This window comes from Tenrec ecaudatus, chromosome 1 (assembly GCF_050624435.1).
Source record: "Tenrec ecaudatus isolate mTenEca1 chromosome 1, mTenEca1.hap1, whole genome shotgun sequence".
Classification (NCBI taxonomy): Eukaryota; Metazoa; Chordata; class Mammalia; order Afrosoricida; family Tenrecidae; genus Tenrec; species Tenrec ecaudatus.
This window is the reverse complement of record NC_134530.1, coordinates 239,825,635-239,838,460: the sequence shown is the minus strand read 5'-3', so window position 1 is coordinate 239,838,460 and position 12,826 is coordinate 239,825,635. Positions and strand designations below refer to the sequence as shown.

The 12,826-nt window shown below is 38.9% G+C and overlaps 1 pseudogene; it reads left to right on the top strand.

The window, feature by feature from the left end:
• The first annotated feature begins 10,606 nt into the window (after nt 1-10,606).
• Nucleotides 10,607-11,302, top strand: LOC142439900 (fibroblast growth factor 13 pseudogene; annotated as a pseudogene).
• Nucleotides 11,303-12,826: the final 1,524 nt, after the last annotated feature.

Genomic DNA, 12,826 nt, shown 5'->3' with positions numbered 1-12,826 from the left:
GGCAACATGACTGTATGGCTTACATTTTACAAACTCACTATTGTAACTTGCTTCAACATTTGTCAATTTAGGAAAATAAAAACAATAATAAAAGCACACAAATCAACTTTTTAAACAGCATATGAAAGTCATCCCATCAACTCAAAATAATACCCTTACTAATATAAATCAGACACAGTCTTCAAATAAGTGGGTTGTATAGTTATCGGAATTATATGTTAATAAACTTGTCTTGAAACAAAATAGCAAAAAAGCAGATACAAAGCTTATTAAATTCCTTCACTCTCCTTATTCATCCACTTTTCTTAATAACAAACATAAAAAGTATATAAAAACTGCATTAAATGATAAATAAATGTAATAACAACTTTTTATAAATAGGGTAAAAACATAGAATACCACCTTGGCCAGACGGGGAATCCCAAGTCCAGGGAGTTCTAATCTTATCTCTGACACTAAATTCCTTGGAGATGTTCATTTCTCTGTACCTCAGTTTCCTCATCAGTGCAATCGATCGGAATTAGAGTCATATTCTAAGTGTCCATCAGCTCTGGTAGTCTACAGTTTATGTCTGTATATCTAGTAAGTCCCAGGGGTATAAGCATCCAATTTACAGAAAATTTGTACTTGCCCTTTAATGTTACTAAATTATTGACCCAACCTTAGCTTAAGGAGTTCTTTATCACAAACACCTTTGTTGGCTCCATGTGCAGCTTTTAGACCATAGAAAAGTCTCACAATCACCAGAGTATGACTAAATAGAAACTAGATTCACCTGTGCTGATTTACCTACCAATTCGACTTAAAGACACACTTAGGAATGACTTTCGTTTTTTAACGTAAGCACAGCCTGTTCTCAGTTTGTGTTTTTGGGAAAGACTATCTCTAGCTATAGAATACAAAGCCACTCTACCAAGCAAAAATCATGTAAATCTGACACTGAGTAGACTAATATTTTCATTTGAGTGTATTGCACATGTGTAATATTGATGGAAGCAGTGAGATGGATTAGAAAAATGCAAACTGTATGAGAGATGAATCTACCAGGTTTTTCACTGAGGAAATAGAGTGAAAATAAATGGAAAAATTACAGGGTTTCTCAGGACCTCAAGGAGTCTAGATGGTGTCGTGGTTAAAGTGCTGGCTGCTAACCAGAAGGCTGGCATTTCCAAACCTCCAGCTACAGGGGAAAGATGTAGAAATCTGCTTCCCTGTACAATAGAGTCCTTAACACCTGTGCAATTCTACTCTGTCATCTGTGATTACTTTGAGTGGAAATTGTCTCCATGACTTTGGGTTTTACATTGGTTCTCAAGATCTCATGTATTAAACTTTAGTCACCTGGATATACTGATTTTTCCAACTGTAGATTGCCCTTTGGAGGATGTTAGTAGAATAAACTGAGTTGTTCCTTTATCCGTATCCTTAGTGAATTCCAATTCAGTGATATTGTCCAGCAGATTTAACCGCTAGCTAATTAATAATCCCAAAGGGACCCAAAAGAGGACTTCATATACCTTCATGAAAGTAATGTATCTGTAGCAGAATTCTGCTTCTTGTAGGTAACATCATGAAAGAGAAAGTTGTCAGGTTTCATTCTGTAGAGATACACAAATCTAAAGAGCAACAAAAGTGGGTACTTGCCCGGTTACTTTGGTTTTATTAATCGAAGGAAATGAGGTTGTAAAATAAGGACCAGTATGACTCTTCATCCAAAATATCAAGTGAATCAAGGATGCTCTTTCATGAAAGTACAAAGAAAGTCATTTTCAACATACTGGCAGCCCATCAGAAAGGAGAAATAAACTGCATCCCGGGATCTATTTATAATCCACAATGACAGAAAATGCATCTGTCTAATGTTGGAAAGACACTAGAGGACTTAATTATTGAATCCCCTCTCCAATGGTTGAATAGAAGGGTGTATCCACACATTACTACTTCCTGAACTCCAACCAAAGCCTGGTCAGATAGCAGTAGGTGCATTTGAGGGGCCAGCAGGAAGCTTTCCTCGATTTGAGCCAGTTGGACGGGGATGGACCTTGCTGCGGCTGGAAGTCATTTGCACTTTTTCTCACAATCATTGGACTCAATGGCTGGTGTAAAGAAACACCAAAGGTGATCTTATTTACTTGCTCAGATCTGGTCTAGGTGCTGCAGTACAGCGGCTGAAAATATTTAAGTGACGTACCTGGAATTGCCCAGTTGGCTTTGATGAAGAACAGGGTCCGAAAGAAAAAGTGGCCACAAAATGGAAACATGAGGAACAGAGGTGTGGTACATTCGCAAAAGGTCATCAATACTTTCCAAAATTCCACTAGAAAATACGGGCAAGAATGGGTGGTGGCTTCCGTGCAGCAGAACGTTTCCTTCGGGTTACTTGTCAAGTAGGTTTCACCACCGTTGTTTCTACAACAGCAAGTAACTTGGAGGAAGGCAAAAAGGAAAAGCTGTTAGTCAGACAACTATTGAGTCCAAGTGCAAGATCATAAAATGTCTATAAAAAGTCTGGGAAATAGTAGTTATTCAAAATAGGTAATTGTTTGACTAAACACATTTCTAAAAATTTGCCCTTGTTTTTTTAAATCTCTCTCAGGAAGGAGTGCTCTACTTGAAAGTGTTTGAGTCATCATTTAACACGTTGCTGTTTATACTTTTCCAGAGGTTGTAAGTGGAAGAATGGTAGTGAAGAGCATATTGGGAAATTTTATCTCTAGAATCTTGGGAAATTTTATCTCTAGAAGTTCTACTCTTAAACCTAACAATGTGAAGATGAATGCAGCCTTCTGTGGGGAGTTAATTTAATGCTATTTTTGTTTTGTTTTGTTTTGTTTTGTGTGTGTGTGTAGGTGCAAAAAAAAAGATTGATGTTTCAGTCCATAATATTCATTCATGAAGGAAACATTTATGTATGCTATTCATTGATTAAAGAAGACACACAGTATGCTAGTACTGATCATTTTTTTAAATTTAAGAGTTACTAACTCTCAACTTTGAACATCACCCAGAAAGAAGGCAAGATTGGCCAATTACAGAGATCACTAACTTCAGATGTAGAAGTAGCTGAAAAATACTGGATTATACACAACACCCTCTCACACAATACAGAATAGTTATTTTAGGCTTATAAACATTTAGAAATTCCATACCCTTTGATGGTAATTTAGTAGAATGTTAATTACTTTAAATTGACAGATGATAGATGTATGAGAAACAGATGAGAGAGATATAGATAGATAGATAGACAGATAGATAGATAGATGATTGTTGATATATAGACAGACGCTAGATAGATATAGAGATAGAATTAATCTTGTAATCGTGTGCCAGGTATATGTATTAGATAAAATGTACTTGCCACTGACTGCCACCATTTGAGAAAGAAGCACAGTCACCCAATGTTAGGAATTCTTCAATTGAGATATGAACAGAAGATCATCAGAGCAAAATACAAAATGATAGCCAGAATTTTTTTTCCAGGCAAAGGAAAGCCTTTGCTTGTATTGACCTTCAGATTCCTTGCTCCAAATATTCTATGCTCTTATTGTTACTGGGTGCTACTGAGACGATTCTGACTCAGAACCCCATGTGCTACTTGTGGGGCAAAAACATTGTCAGCAGGCTAGACTTTAAATATATTCAATCAGGCCAGGATAAAAGCCTCTGACCCCAAGCTCCAAGCCTTTTATCCAACTACATCCAGGTCAAGTTGTGTTTCGGTCAAGAAGCTTGAGTCTTTTCTTCAATGCCACATAGGAGCACAACAAGGAGGGGGTCATCTTGACCAATGAACTAGCAATGCTGCTGTCACTGGAAGAAATAAAAGAGGAAGAAAATGCAAGTGGAAGAAGAGGATATGAAGGTAGAGGAAGCATTAAAGGAAGGGAACGTGGATAAGAAAGAATTACAATATGCCCCCCCTCCTCCCCAGGGGGATGAACAACAGTAGCATGAAAGAAGGGAGACAGCGGGCAGCATAAGATATGAAAACAATAATAATTTATAATTTATCAGGGATCCATGAGGGTGGGGTGTGTGTGAATGAGCTGATATCAAGGGCTTAAACAGAAAGAAAATATTTTGAAATGATGATGGCAACATATGTACAAATGTGCTTGATAAAATTGATATATGGATTGTTATAAGAGCTGTAAGAGCCCTCAATAAAATGGTTTATTTATAATAAAAAAGAATGAAAATATGTACATCTGGCTGAAACCCAAAGTTTATGTTATCTGTGTGTATGTGTTAACCATGATGATCTACCCACCCACTGTCATAAAGTCAATTTCAACTCCTAGTGGCCCTCTCTGGGGTTTCCCAGACTGTAAATGCTTACAGGAGCAGAGAGCCTCCTCTTCCTCCAGCAGGGCTGCTGACCAGAACAAACCTCAGCTCCCAGGGCCTCCAGGGCTGCTGTCATGATAAATAAGCAGCAGGGGGGTGGATGGATACTCACTGAGAGGGGCAATGGAAAGAAAGAAAGAAAGAAAGAAAGAAAGAAAGAAAGAAAGAAAGAAAGAAAGAAAGAAAGAAAGAAAGAAAGAAAGAAAGAAAGAAAGAAAGGAAGGAAGGAAGAAGGAAGGAAGGAAGAGGTTTTACCTTAGAAACAGTGAGTGCTTGAAATTGCTTTTAAGACAGGTAGCCCCAATATAAGCACCCTCTGTGGCATAAACATTCAGGCATTCAGGTGCTGACTGGATGGTCAGCAGTGGAATCCAGGAGCAATTTAGCAGGTGAAAGTAGCCAGCTGCCTCCCTGTAGAATTATACTCTTAGAAATCCTATATGCCAGGTCTTCTGTGTCCTAGTGGTTCACTATCACATGGACTTGACCTGATGGCAGTAGGTTTTTTGTTTTATTTATATAGATTTGTGCTATTGGACCCATCTCACAGGAAATGTTATGTAACATTTTTTAAAGACCATAGAGTGCCATTGTGAAACTGAGACATTAAGATCGCTCTGTTAACAATTCTCTATATATTTTCTTGAACATAATATGAACGAATGTTCATTTTGCTTTAATTCTAGCTGTGATGAACTTTAATGTGAGGAATTTCACTTTCATAGATTAGTTACAAATCATTCTACTATTCAGATTGCTTCTTGCTTTGGTCACATGCAATAAACATCCTGCTTTTACTTTCCAATTCTATCAAAGATATGTAAGATTTAAACATTTTAAAAATCATGGGAATATAAGTAAAATTTGGGGAGTGGGTAGTCTACTTGGGAACTGTTACCTAGTATGATCATTCTATTGCTTGATGAGCATACAAAAACCTTTGGTGTAGACATTACTTGATGTATATATATATGACTCTTACAACTCTTATCGCAATCCATGGGTATATCCATTGTGTCAGGCACATTTGGACACATGCTATCATCATCCTCATTTTCAAAGCATTTTCTTTCTACTTGAGCCCTTGGTATCAGTTCATTTCCCCTCCCCCACCCTCCCTTGCTCATGCACCCTTGATAATTTATAATTTTTTCATGTCTTACACTGATCAATGTCCCCCTTCAGCCACTTTTTTTGTTGTCAATCCCTCTGGGAGGGGATAATATGTACATTATTGTGATCCATCCCCCCTTTCTCCCTCCACCTTCCCCTTATCCTCCTGGTATTACGACTCTCATTATTGGTCATGAGGGGTTTATCTGTCCTGGATTCCCTGTGTTGCAAGCTCGTATCTGTACCAGTGTACATGCTCTGGTCTAGCCATATTTGTAAGGTAGAATTGGGGTCATGATAATGGGTGGAGGAGATTAAAAAACTAAAGGAAAGTTGTATGTTTCATCGTTGCTACACTAACTAGCTTGTCCTTTCCTTGTGACCTTCTGTAAGGGGATGTCCAATTGCCTACCGATTGGCTTTGGGTCTCCACTCCACCCTCCCCCTCATTCACATTGATATGATTTTTTGTTCTGGGTCTTTAATTCCTGATAGCTGATCCCATAGACACCTCATGATCACAAACCTAGTGTCCTTCTTCTATGTGGGCTTTGTCACTTCTCAGTTAGATGGTCACTTGTTTATCTTCAATCCTTTAAGACCCCAGATGCTATATCTTTTGATAGCCGGACACCATCGGCTTTCTTCACTATATTTTGCTCATGTACTCATTTTGTCTTCAGCAATCATGTAAGGAAAGTGAGCATCATAGAATGCCAGGTTATTAGAACAAAGTGTTCTGTGGTGAGGGAGTACTTGGATTGAGGTCCAGTGTACATCTGCTACCTTAATTCTTAACATATAGATATGAGTACATAGTTCTGTTCCCCTCTCGATATATATATATATATATGTTTACATATGTACATGCCTGTATTTACACCTCTATAAATGTTCTCTGCCTTCTGGTTCTTTCCTCCATTTCCTTTTACATTGCTCATGCCCCACTATCATGCTCGGCCTTCATTCGGGTTTCAGTATTCCTTCTCGGCTACATTGCTCTTCATCAAGCCCTACCAGCCATCCTATGGCCTCCTCACCATCAATTTTAGATCACTTGTTGTTCCCTTGTTCCCTGGGTTTCTTGACATCCCCCTTCATTTCTCCTGCCTCCCCCTCTCCCGTGTCTCGCTGGAATCGTCGGTCCTGTTGTTTTCTCCTCCAGATTGTTCATCCCACCTATAAACTTAAATCAGAATTTTATTGTATAAATTTCCAGACATTGCATGAACACAGGCATTAGATAGTTACATACATACACAGTCATACATATGTATACACATATTGTTCTTTTAAATATAATCATATTAGACACATCATCAATTTTATCTCCTCATATCTTCTTTTTATCAATCACTGTGAGAAGCCCTGATGGCTTAGTGGTTACGCGTTGGACTGTGATTAGAAAAGTCAGCTGTTCAAAACCACCAGAGCTATGTGGGAGAAAGAAGAGGATTTCTATCCCAATAAAGAGTTACAGCCTGGGAAACCCTATCCCATAGGGTCTCTCTGAGTCATCATTAATTTTATGTCAGTAAGATAAAAATCTATAGCCCTCTCTCCAGTACGTATCATACAGATTGTCATCAGCATTGTGTTAACAGCTGTGCAATGTTCCATATGCAAAACACGTCACAATTGACTAAGCTCAGCTCTTATTTGGACATCTGGGTGGACTTGATACTGATACTAACAGACCCAGCAGGACAAGTGACATGACTATGTGCACATCTTTGACTGAAGGATGGCTTGTTTGTCAGACTGGATCTCCAACTGCTCTGACATGACGGACAGACAGAAGATGACAATGTCATAGGGGCTTCTCTAAATTCAGGGGGGATAGACTCCAGGTCATAGTTTGTCCCTCATGGACTTGTTTTCATTTTCTTCAGCTTCGCCCTGAACTTGCATATGCGCATTAGTTGGTTTGTTCCACAGCTGGCTGTAGGCCTCTTTTACCTGCTGATATTGAAATTCTCCATCGTCTCTTCTCACAGAAGTAGTCAATTTGAGTTCTGTGAATTTCACCTGAAGAAGTCTACTTATGCCCTTTCTGTGGTTGACAAAAAGTATTTGTGTCAAAGAAGTCATTCTTGTAAAATTCTATCATACAATCTCCAACTTCATTTCTATCACCAAGGCCATATTTTCCAACTAATGACTGATAACAGACAAAGAAAAAGGAATCAGCTGTCCCTTAAGTACAACAGTGATAGTAAGAAATTTCCAGAAAAACATAAATGAATTTGTAAAAACCAGACTAACCTTATAAGAAATACTAAAGGGAGTTCTTCAGAGAGAGAACTGACAATAGCAGACAACCTGCAATTAACACATATTGCAACACCACGCAGTAGTCAACCAGATATAGAAATATCCCAAATGAAACAACTCTGCAAGACTTAAAATAGGAAACCAGAGTTCTCAATTTGTAATTACAGTTAGAGTTGAAAATATATGTGGAATAAAACTCAAAACTATGAAAAAGGATAATAGGATTTCTAGTCAGATAGAGATTGGCAGAAGCTCCACGACTGATTCTTCTTCATGATTCAGGTCTGAAAGTAAATGTACCCCATGGCTCAGTCTTCAGCAGGCAAGACTCTAAGGGAAATAATAGCATAATGAATGCGGGCACACTTAGATTAATCAAATATCTTGGATCAAGAGGAAAATATTTACCCAAGGACAAAGTTTAGAAAGTTTGGCAAAGGAGGAAAAGTGGACAGGAAACAGAAAAGAGGTGAGATGGGTGGTGCTATATTGAGGGCATTGTGATACAGGATTTGAAACAACATAGGTGATTGTGATAGGTTTTGTGTCAGCCTGCTTGGGATAGGATTTTTCCCATGATATAAGCAAGCATTCTCTAGTCAACTGTATGTTGGGATCTTCGGTGAAGCAGAAGTTCTGGGGAAAATAGACCTCATTAATCTGGTCTACATCTGTGGGATGAGAAGATGGAGAAGTACAATAACAGCAGCTAAAACCAGGCCAGGGGCTGAGTGTGGACCCTAAATTGCTTATACGTAAGTTCAAGCTAAAGCTGAAGAAAATTAAAACAAGTCTACAGACGCCCAAACACTGCTTTGGGTCTATCTCATCTGAATTTTGAGAACATCTCAAGAACAGACATGACACTTTAAATACTAATGGCAGAAGACCCGAGGAACTGGGGGAGGACATCAAGAGCATCATGCATGAAGAAAGCAAAGGTTAGTAAAAAGATAGAAAAGATCACTGTGGATGCCAGAAGGGACTCTGAAATGATTAATAAAGTAGCTAAGTGAAAATGGAAGAAATGATGAAGTCAAAGAGCTGAATAGAAAATTTCAAAAGGCAGCTCAAGAATAAAAAGTAAAATATTATAATGTGCATAAACATAGAGATAGGAAACCAAAAAGGAAGAACAGGCTTAGAATATCTTAAATGGAATGAACACAAGGGAAACTTCAAGCATGAGTTTCAATGTTGAAAGATTCTCAGGGTAAAATATTGGCTGATGAACTAAGCATCAAGACAAGATAGAAAAATGCACAGAATCACTGTAACCCAAAGAATTAGTCCACATTCCACCATTTCAAGAGATAGCATATGAGCAAGAGCCAATGATTCTGAAAGAAGAAATTCAACTTGCACTGAAAACATCAGCCAAAACAAGACTCCAGGAATTGATGGAATATCAACTGAAATGTTTCAACAAGATGATAAAGCACTAGAAACACATACACATCTATGGCAATAAATCTTGAAGACTATTATTTGGCCTACTGACTAGAAGAGATCCATCTTTGTACCCATTCCAAAGAAAGATGACCCAACAGAATCCTCAAAATGTAGAACAATATCATTGATATCACATGCAAGTAAAATTTTGCTGAAGATCATCTAGCAATGGTTACTTCAGTACATTGACAGGGTGCTGCCAGTTCAAGTGGATTCAGAAGAGGACTTTGCACAAGGAATATCATTGCTGATGTCAGGTGGATCTTGGTTCAAAGCAGAGGTTACCCAAAAGATGTTTACTTATGTTTTATTGACTATAGCAAGGCATTCAACTGTGTGGATCATAACAAACTATGGATAATCTTGAGAAGAATGTGAAATCCAGAACACTTCATTGTGCTTATGGAGAACATGTACCTAGGTCAAGAGACAGTTATGCAAACAGAATACGGGTTTAAAATCAGGAAATGCATCAATTCTTCTTTATTTAATGGCCAACTTTCACAAGCATAAGAGACAGTTGAAAATAACATGGCTTGTGTTAGGTGCACCGTAGTCCTCGAAGTGTGTGTCAGGGTTATATCTTCTTATCATGCTATTCAATCTGTATGCTGAGCAAATCATCCGAGAAGTTGCATCATACGAAGAAGAATGTGGCATCGAGTTTGGAGAAAGGATTGCACAATCTCGCTTGCTGAAAGTGCGAAGGACTTGAAACACTTTCTAATAAAGATGAAAGATTGCAGCCTTCAGTATGCATCACAATTCAATGTCAGGGAAGACCAGAATCTTCTGGACAAATAGATAACACCATTTGGGGTAGCCCTCTTGAATGTTCGTGTTTTTCTGCTTTTCGCTATATGACACCCAGGATTGATGAACCTACAGAGACAGCATGTAGAATAACGGTGCCTGGGGGTATGGGAGAGGGGCGGAGTCAAGGAGTTCAAGAAGGAAGGGAATGCTTTGAAACTCATTACGGTAGCAATTACACAATACTGCTTGATGTGATTGAACTATGGAATGATCTCCTCTGTATTAGCTCCCAATAAAATGGCTGAATAAATAAATAAATGGTGAAAAGTTTGAAGTTGCCAAGGATTCTGTCTTGCTTGGATCTACAATCAATGCTCATGGAAGCTGTAGTCAAGAGATCAAAAGACAAATTTGAACCTGTAAAATGTACACATCCATAGGTCCTCAGGAAGACCATTTCAGAGAGGGTCCCAGGGGTCAGTGAAGACTCCATTCTGGAGCAGACAGAAAGTTAGCACCTCTGTTCAAGGGCATCTGCTGAACTGTGTCCTGGTTGACCTTGACCCCATTGGCTCCACTCACCCAGATGCCAGAGCCAAGCTGATGTCTGCAAAGTTTACAGATTTATAGAGTCTAAGTTTGAAGGTCATCTAAATTCTGAAGAATGCCCCCTGGCACACAGGAATATATTGTGTTACAGCAAGATTTCATCCAATCTGTGGAATTAAAGAAAAAGAGTCCCCCTTTCATGTTAAGTGTCAAGAAATTTTCTGCTGCCCACTGAAGCAAGTACACCACAGAGAGAACACAGGATCTGAAGCACCTCGGCTGAAGGGTATAGTTACCAAACTATAGAGCAGTCACAGCTACCTCTTCACAGCTGCAGGCATTTGGAACCAGTGATGGCACCAAAGACCACTGTTTAGCCTCATTCGTGTGGGTCTTCCAGTGATGGTCAAGGAGCTCAAGCAGCTGTATTTGACAATGAAGAGCGAGGGATACTTGTACACTTCAGAACGTGTCACACTTGAGCGTACATTCAAAGAACGTTTGAAATTAAAGATTGTTTGAAAATGATTGTGTAACGTATTTATCATGATATACCATCAGTAGCAGTTGGGTTGAGGATGGAATCTGGGTCTGAACAAAGAAACAAAGAGAAAGAAAGGCAACCTTGTGAAGAAGAAGCCTGCACCTCACTTTCTGCCCAAACCCACTGAAAGTGTCCATGTACATGGAGCCATCATTGTACGACCTCACAGAATTCTTCCAATCTGGAAGTGGGACCCCTAGCAAGAGCAGAAGTGTCTCCAGCAAGCTGAACAGAGGCAAATCTGCAAGGCACAATGAATCAATCTAGCCACGAAGGGAAAAATAAGGGCTCGATAACCAAGTTCCACCTCCGGGTGCTGTTGATTTCTTCTAGGACCCCTTCACCCAGACGTTCAATTTGTCTTTGATGTTTACCAGACAGGTAGGATGAGGGCATGGTGCAGTCCGCCATTAGCCTTCTATAACATCCACATGGAAGCCCCCTCATTTAGACTGAGCTTGTGGCAAAGAATGCCATGTTTTAACAGTGAGCTCAATGTGGGAGAAAAGCTGTCCCGTTTTCTCATGATCTCACCTGTGCTTTGGGGAAGACAAACCCAAAATGCCTTCACAGCACTAATGTGCACACAGATCTGCTCTCCAACCAAGGAAAGCTGAAAGACCGCAATTGCTCCTCAAAAACACAACACACAACACAATTAATTGCACATTTGTTTTGTATGGGCAAAGGCATTTCTCTGACCTGTGCTGCTTTCTCGACGTCATGATTTCTACTTACACTTGAGTCTGATATATTCTTTACTTCAAAACAGGGCAACATTATGATTTATGGAATTCAATGGTCACCGTGTCAATCAACTAAATTCAGGGTAGAATTGGAATTGACATCTCAGGCATCTCAGGTGACAGTATTCATGTGAATTTACCAATATTTTGGCTTTAGGTTTGTTATTTTCTGGTGAAGAGCTTGTGCCAGACTTCATGTGTAGACATTGAGCTGTGTTGTCAACCCCATTCATTACAGGTTCCTGAAGGAGGAGGAGGAGGAAGAGGAGATTTTCTTCAAGTGTAGATTTTTAATTCCATTTAGCTATCATGTGTAAAATTTGGTGTGGCTTCTTGCGTAAAGGCAGGATCTGTGGAACTGTAATGCTGTCCTTTGTGTTCAAATAAGAAATGTCTTAGCTTTATGAATCCTTCGTTCCTAGTGTTTGGCACATAACTATTGTGTCCAAGGAGATGTTAAGATGGGTTACCCCTAAACAAACTGTACCTATACTTCCTGCTGGAAAAGTCTTGAAGACTTAGCTAGGTTTTCATTTAGATCTTCATATCTGTTGCATGAAAGAAAGTTGGAATCTTGGCATTGAGATGCATGATAGGTATAGATTATTATAAGAGCCCCCAATAAAAATTATTAAAACTAAATATATAAAATAGACATGTAAAAACAATTGTGTTCCAAGTTTGCCCAGCAGGTTTCTGTTCTATCCACAAAGAGTAAAAAAAATGTTTAATATTTGTTCTTATATATGCAAAAATGCACCAAATAAACTCTTTATCGCCATTTTAAAGAGAGAGAGATCCAAAGAGAGGTCGCATTAAGGACATCTGCTTCACATACCTCTTTAGAGTCCTGAAAAGCAAGAATGTTACTTTGAGGACTAAGATGTGCCTGACCCAAGCCATGGGATTTTCAATGACCTCATGTGCATGTGCAAGTTGGACATTAAATAAGGAAGACAGGTTGATGCATTTTAATTATGGTGCTGGAGATAAATATTGAAAGCATGGACATCTGAAAAGACAAACTGATCTGTCTTGGAAGACT